At 42.0% G+C, this 7,443-nt stretch overlaps 1 long non-coding RNA gene across 1 annotated transcript; it reads right to left on the reverse strand.

The window, feature by feature from the left end:
* Nucleotides 1-409: 409 nt before the first annotated feature.
* Nucleotides 410-1,014, reverse strand: LOC142301264 (uncharacterized). Its single transcript, XR_012752731.1, has 4 exons — nucleotides 941-1,014; nucleotides 744-838; nucleotides 595-665; nucleotides 410-475 (listed from the first exon to the last, which is right to left on the reverse strand). It is a non-coding gene; the product is annotated as an uncharacterized LOC142301264 (long non-coding RNA).
* Nucleotides 1,015-7,443: the final 6,429 nt, after the last annotated feature.

Consider the following 7,443-nt stretch of genomic DNA (forward strand, 5'->3'; position numbering starts at 1 on the left):
ATATTCAGTGTTTTTTTTTCAAAACGAGAGTTGCTGGAAATATGTATCACAATTTCTAAAAGAAAATAGCATGTTAAAAAAAATCTATAGAGATAATAACACCGACTGACCACACGGGGGCGATATAGATTAAAGGGGAAAAAAGACAAAAAGAGCGAAAAAAATGAAAAAGAGGAAAAAGAAGTTTGTTTCAGAGGGGAGAAGGGGATTATATGAAATGGTACCTATGGGATAGGGTTCCTTGAAACCTGCATGTATGGAGATATTCAGGTGTGTCCACCAGATTACATGTCACTGGAGTCTATTGTGCGCTCACAATCATCAAAAGTATCCTAAGAAAAATAAGCCCTAGTTACAGAGCGTATTCATGATAGGCCGGAGCAGGCGTATGGAGAATGTGGCGGGCATACCTTGATGACAATAGTAAATTCTAGAGATATGTCTCTTTCCCAAAGGGATGAATAATGTCCTTCTACTGAATTGGTAATTGGAATCAGGTTGTGTGATTATGCATAAAAGAAAAAAGAAAAAGCACTTTTTCAACAGGGTGTACCAATTGTCACGTCCCTGATATTATATTAAAACGGGTCATACCTGTAATCATGTACGGGTTTATATATATTAAATGACAGTACTATGACAGAGCATATATGAGAATATGGGATCTGTAATGGATAAGAATCAAAAAATCATTCAAAATGACTAAGCAAAGTATGGAAAAAGGAAGGTTAAACACAACATACCTGGTATTAATAGTGCATTAATATAATATAGTAGGAAATAGGCTAGTCCACTGGCATAAATGAATAATGCGGTAAAATGGGAAATGTTATAGGGCCTGCAAAATTGTACACAAGGCAAATGGGTAAATGTTAGATATATGTTGGTATATGAAAAAGAGCAATAGGGACCCTTATAAAAGATGCATGTAACAACATACCTATATAATGATAGACATGTGAGCCATAGAGCCTGAAAAAAGTGCTGCTGTATCACTTGTTTGGATGAAGTCTGTGAATAAGTTATAGGAAATAGAATGAAGCATGAATGGTGAACGTGTGTCCACATGATAAAAAGAGGATTAAAAACCTACCCCACTGTTCAGTTGAATTACACCGGGTCCAGCTATAAAAGGATTATAGTGACGGGAATAGTGGCTGTAAAACAGGGTGAGACTAAAGCTAGGGTCACACGTAGCGATTCAGCAGCGATGACGACGACGACCTGAACTTCTCAGGATCGCTGCTGCGTCGTTACATGGTCGCTGGTGAGCTGTCACACAGGCAGATCTCACCAGCAACCAGTGACCAGCCCCCAGCCAGCAGTGACGCGTGGAAGCATGCTGCGCTTAGTAACTAAGGTAAATATCGAGTAACCAAGGAAAATGCTTCGCTGGTTACCCGATATTTACCTTGGTTACCAGCGCACACCGCTTCGCACTGGCTCCCTGCACTCGTAGCCAGAGTACACATCTGGTTAATAAGCAAACCGCTTTGCTTATTTACCTGATGTGTACTCTGGCTACGTGTGCTGGCAGCTGGCACTGGCAGCCTGAGAGTGGCGAACGCTGTTAACGAAGGTAAATATCGGGTAACCAAGCAGCCTTTGCTTGGTTACCCGATATTTACATTGGTTACCAGCGTCCGCAGAAACCTGCTCCCTGCACATTCAGTTGTTGCTCTGTCGCTGTCACACACAGCGATGTGTGCTTCACTGCGGGAGAGCAACGTCCAAAAAATGGTCCAGGACATTCAGCAAAAACCAGCGACCTCACAGCAGGGGCCAGGTTGTTGCTGGATGTCACACACTATGACAGTGACGACGACGTCTCTGCTACGTCACAGAAAATGGTGACTCAGCAGCGATGTCGCTGTCGTTGTGTGTGACATGACCGTAAGTGCTCTGGACGCTGAGGTAATTAACATAGCAAACAATTGTTATAGAAAACGTGTCTTACCTGCAGTGACTTGTCTGGGGGATCCGCCATTAGTGCTGGTGAGGGCAGTATAAATAGTGAATGGAAGGAGAGAATGCGCTTCCTGGTCTGTGGAACGCAAGCTCAGGAGCTGGAGCGCAAGCTCAGGCATGCGCAGTGCCCCAGCATGGTGCTGGAAGACAGTGCATACACTGTGTATCAAGCAAAGCTGTCCAGAGGAATGGACATGACCATCGTGCAGGAAAAAGGTGAAGTGGTGCAGAGGGGACGATTCTGCACTATCGGGAATGTGATGAAGTGATGATTAACGTGTCTAAAAGAGAAAATGTAATGTTTAAATTACAGCACAAAAATGAACATTATTAGTATAAGCAATATTTTTAGAATGAGTCATAAGGACTGGTGTTATGTTGGGTAGATGTCAAAACAAGGTAGGAAAAGATAACCATATTATATTAATATAAAGAACCGTGTTATATTCATCGGACCCATGGTCAGTAAAAAAGATGAATATTAATTTACTATGGAATAGGATCTAAGTCCAGGGGAATCACACGTGAATAACATAGATATGAAGTATAATTCATGGAATAAAAGAAAATAAAGAGAGGACAGGAGAAGAGAATATGAGAAGGAAAACCCAAGTACTTTATTGTGTCAAAAATGTATGTGAATATAACGAAGTGAGATTTTATATAAAGAAATCGTATTCACGATTAAGTCCGTTAGGTTCTAATGTTTGGAGGACATGGATCCAATAGGATTCTCGCTGTTTGAGTCTACGGATCCTGTCTCCCCCTCTCCTATTTGGTGCGACGTGTTCAATCACCTGGTACCTTAATTGAGCAACAGAATGTTTGTACTACAAAATGGGCAGGTATGGGGAGCAAGATCTGCTTACACCTTATAGTGGATTTGTGCTTGTTTATGCGGTCTCGGATATGCTGGGTGGTCTCCCCAACATACCCGAGACCGCAAGGGCACTTAATTAAGTACACCACAAACGAAGAGTCGCAAGTGAAGAAATCTTGTAACTGAAAAATCCTACCTGAGCGAGGATGTGAAAATGAGTCTCCTTTAGTGATATTAGAGCATTGCATGCAGTGCAAACAAGGGTAATTCCCTTTGTGTGTTGTTGCCAATGTCAGCTCTGACTAGTGTATCCCTGAGATTTCTGAGTCTCTTGTTGCAAAAAAGCAGTGGGGAGTGAAATTCGGGGATTGGAGGATAGGATTTACTTAAGGAATCCCAATGTCTTAGGATGGTACTGCGTATCTGTTGAAATTGATGAAATGTGCTAACAAAAGCAACCCTGGGATTGGTGAGTGGTGTCCTTGAAGTAGTGAGAGGACTGAAACCAACAATATTAGAGGGATAACCCCTATTGGTGAATTTCTGTTCCATCTCTAGATGACGTAGAGTACGTTGTGAGGGGTCAGACACTATACGTTGTACCCTCATGTGTTGTGACTATGGAAGTGCCTTCTTGGTGTGCAGTAGATGACAACTCGTATAATGCAACAGACTGTTTTGTTTTTGTCAGTCTTCTTTGTGTATAGATCTGTGCTTATCACACCTTCAGGTGAAACTCGGACCAACGTGTCCAGAAAATTAATACTTTCTAAATCATGATGTAGAGTGAAAGTTAGATTAGGTACATAGGTGTTGAGGTCGTCGAACGCCTGAAGAGAAATGGGGTCACCCTGCCAAATAATGAAAAAATCATCAATGTAGCGCCTCCATGTATGCACGTGTTGGATATAGAGGGGGTGTGTATAGACATGGCTGTCCTCAAATCAAATTTTGCCATGAATATATTTGCATAAGGAGGCGCTACATTGGACCCCATCGCTGTGCCTTGCCGCTGGGCAAAAAAACTGGTCCTCGAAGAGAAAAAAATTCTCTTCTAAAATGATTTTCAGTAAATCCAAGCAGAACTGTTTCTGCAAATCTGTCAATTGACCAAATTTATCTAAGAACCAACCAACGGACTCGATGCCTAATGAGTGATGCTTGTGTACAAACTATTAACATCGAGGGTGACAAAGGCTATGGGCGGGAATTCTCTCAATAGCACGTAGCTGACTTAGAAAATCTGACGTATCCCTGATGTATGAAGGAATGTTTACAATAAGAGGAGTGAGAATTGTTTCCAGTGTAATGGAGAGTGGGGAAAGTATAGAATCCGTAGATGCAACTATGGGGCGACCAGGGGGCTTTTGTAAATTCTTGTGTACCTTTGGTAAGGTATAAAAGACAGGTGTTATTGGATTATTTTTTATCAGATATTATGCCAATTTGATATCAATGATACCTTTTGTTGAAAATAATGATCAACCTTCTTTTTAATAACAACCCTAATGCGTGATGTCTGGTCTTGTGAGATGATAAAAAGGAGTAACCCCGGCACACAGTACAAGAAAAATTGGAACAGTCCAGGTGTAGTATGCTTGAATTATTTTTATTTTTCACAGATAGACGGTACTGTCCGACGTTTCGGCTTGTGCAAGAGCCTTCATCGGGGACAGATAAGTACCGTAATTGTAGGATACAAGAAAAGATCCTAATAGCACATCGAAGGCATATGAGACTTGTGAGATGGGCATGTATGTTGATCTATCACTGAATTGGTTGTGAATTTCTGATCAGTTTTGTTCATTACAATAATAGCTCCCCCTTGTCCACTGGTTTAATAATGAGTTTCTTATTCTGCCTAAGGTTTTGAATGGCACGACTTTCTTCTGGCGTTAAATTGTGCTTAAGACGTTTATTTCCTCCCTCAATGTCTTTCGTAATTGTGGAGACATCTCTATTGACTAAGGATATAAATGTCTCCACAGGGTGATAATATTTTGGTGTTTTAAAGGAACTGGGTAGACAAAGACCAAGAGATTTGAGATAAAATGTATCCGGTGAAATCTCATTAGACTGGGAAATTGTGTCTGTCTCCTTGAAATGTGCTTTTAATCTGATGTTCCTATAGAACCGCTTGAGTTATTGTTCCAATTGGAAGGAGTCAAAGGCCGGTGTGGGGCAAAACGAAAGCTCCTTCTGTAAGACCTGAATCTCTGCTGGTGACAATGTGTATGAGGATATGTTGTAGATAAGATCTGACCTACCTGAGAGCGTGTCTGGATTTGCGAAGTTGTACTTGGGTTTCCTCCTCCCCCTCCTCGTTTTGCCCGTGGTTGTCGGCGTTGACCTAAAAAATGAGTTGAATGGTACGTGCTTTGTTCGCTGTCCGAGCTGGTAGAGGAGTAAGTTGGTCCGTAGCGTCTGGGGCGTATGTCCGTGTCGTCTTGGTCTCTCAGAAATTTAGATCTTTTACGGGCTTGGAGGTTCTTCTTAAATTCAGCAATATAACTATGTGCCTTGGTTTTGATGCTATTCCAGTCAGTTTCTGAAAGGGTGTTAGATAATTGTTCCTCTATATTCTTTATCTTCAAATCCACTTCACAGATCTCCTTCTGTAGAAATTCTATCGTGAGGATGATAATGTCTAAGGAGCATTTATTCAAAATGCTTTCAAACTTTGTGCAGTAGGAGGCGTCATCAGAAAAGAGTGTTGGTCGTAGTGAAACTCTTAGACCGCGTGGAGTTCGCTGAGCCTTGAAATATTCTGCGAGCGTGATACAATGTAAATTTAGGGCTATATGTCTTTGAAGTTCCTTTTCATAGTCTCTCGACCTTATTTCCTCAGTAGGACTTCCTCATGTGCCAAACAAACTGACTCCATTTTACCTGTCAGGAGTGACCCATCAAACACACCCATGGTCGGGGTATGTAGGTGACCTGACCCACCCTTCTCTCAAGCCACCTGACAACCTGACCCAATGAACACTATTATACAATATGTGGCACTACAAGTGCTAGAACAAACCTTCAGGTTTCCACCACTCGGGGTACATACCGGCCATTAACAATGTAGCCAGTCGCCATTTTACAGAGCAGAAATGTCATATGTGAAAATGCTCCATCTATTTCTATAGGAGCAGTAGTGCATTGTGTGAACAAGGCTCTTTCTATTCCTATAGGAGCAGTTGGTTTATATATGACCATGCTCCATCCATTTCTATAGGAGCAGTGGTGTGATGTCGCTCCCTCTGTTTTTTATAGGATGAACCTGCAGATATTGAGCCTAATGTGTTGGGGCCCTGAACTGATTGTTGAGGGAGTAAAAGATCTAAGGAATCAGATTTGGACTAATCATCCAATCTACCAAAGATGAGCCGCATGAATATGAGCGAGCGCTCCTGTGTATGGCATACATAGCCCAGATATCTATCAGCTGAACGATCATAGATCTATAGCGGTCTAAGCAAATTATGTAAAAAGGAAAAAACAGTCTTAAATATAAAAAATTTTGAGTATCAAAAGTTTGATACTTTATCTATTAAAAATAAAGAAAAAAATCAGAGCATATTCGGTCTCTTCTGTCTGTAACAGTCTGATCTAAGAAGATTTACAATTAATTCACCCGATCTGTGAATGATGCAATGAATAATAAGAAATCAAAACTTGAGAAATTGAGTTTTTTTGGTCACCGCAACACTAAGAAAAAGAATAAAAATATTAAGTAATGTTCATAATTCTAATATCAATAAACGTCAGTTCAGGGCAGGAATTACAGATCGCTCCATTGTATTTCTCCACCTAAAAAATATACAAGTTTAGGATCGCTGTTGATTCTTGCAACCCGATAGAGGCTGGTCCTCACAGCTGGTCCCCCTAGTTACAGTGCCGTTGTGGTGACCTGGCAGCTTCTTTCCCCTGCACCTGTCTCTGGTTGGTGGGTCCCTATGGCTTGGAATTTCTGGGGGTCCCATCCTGGTTGTCTTTCGGTTCTGGTCCATATGGAAAGCAGTTTGAACCCTTTTGGGTCGGACCTCAGGTCACTGTCCCCTGGTTCTCCCGTCACTGCTGTGCCCTGGACTCTACGGTCGGTGAGGTACTAGATGGCCCCCTCACCGTGTAGATTTTTCCAAGTTTGCTTGGAGTGGTTTCCCGACCTAGGGCTCTGCACCCCGCCGGTGCTATGGTTCCGAGAGTACTCCACTGTACTCCTTTGGAAACCACAAACCTGAGCCTGTCAGGTCACTGTTACACTCTCCCGTCAGTAATGTTACGTCAGTCTCCTTCCACTTACTGACTGTCTGACCCCTCCTCCCTGGTAGTCGTCTAGTAGACTTTATCGGTTCCACTCCTAGGTGGCCATCCATTGGGTCCAACCCTAGCCTGTCACCAGTTCTTGGGGAAGGAGAAAATCAGGGATTATATGTGTGTTTTGGTGATTGTTGATGTTTTTTGTCTAGAGGAGCATGTGCTATTGTCCTCAGTTCTGCTGATCAGACTTGGCCATTAAAGTCTATGAGACCCGGATAAAACTAGGAAGACATCTTAGTTTCATCTGTTTTTTTAACCTATACATTTTATTAAGAGTCAATGGATAAAAAAGCTCAAAGTCAAGGGGGGCGGGGGGAGCTAAGAACAAACTGAAGCTTCTAGGA

Source organism: Anomaloglossus baeobatrachus, chromosome 4, assembly GCF_048569485.1.
Source record: "Anomaloglossus baeobatrachus isolate aAnoBae1 chromosome 4, aAnoBae1.hap1, whole genome shotgun sequence".
NCBI classification, from domain to species: Eukaryota; Metazoa; Chordata; class Amphibia; order Anura; family Aromobatidae; genus Anomaloglossus; species Anomaloglossus baeobatrachus.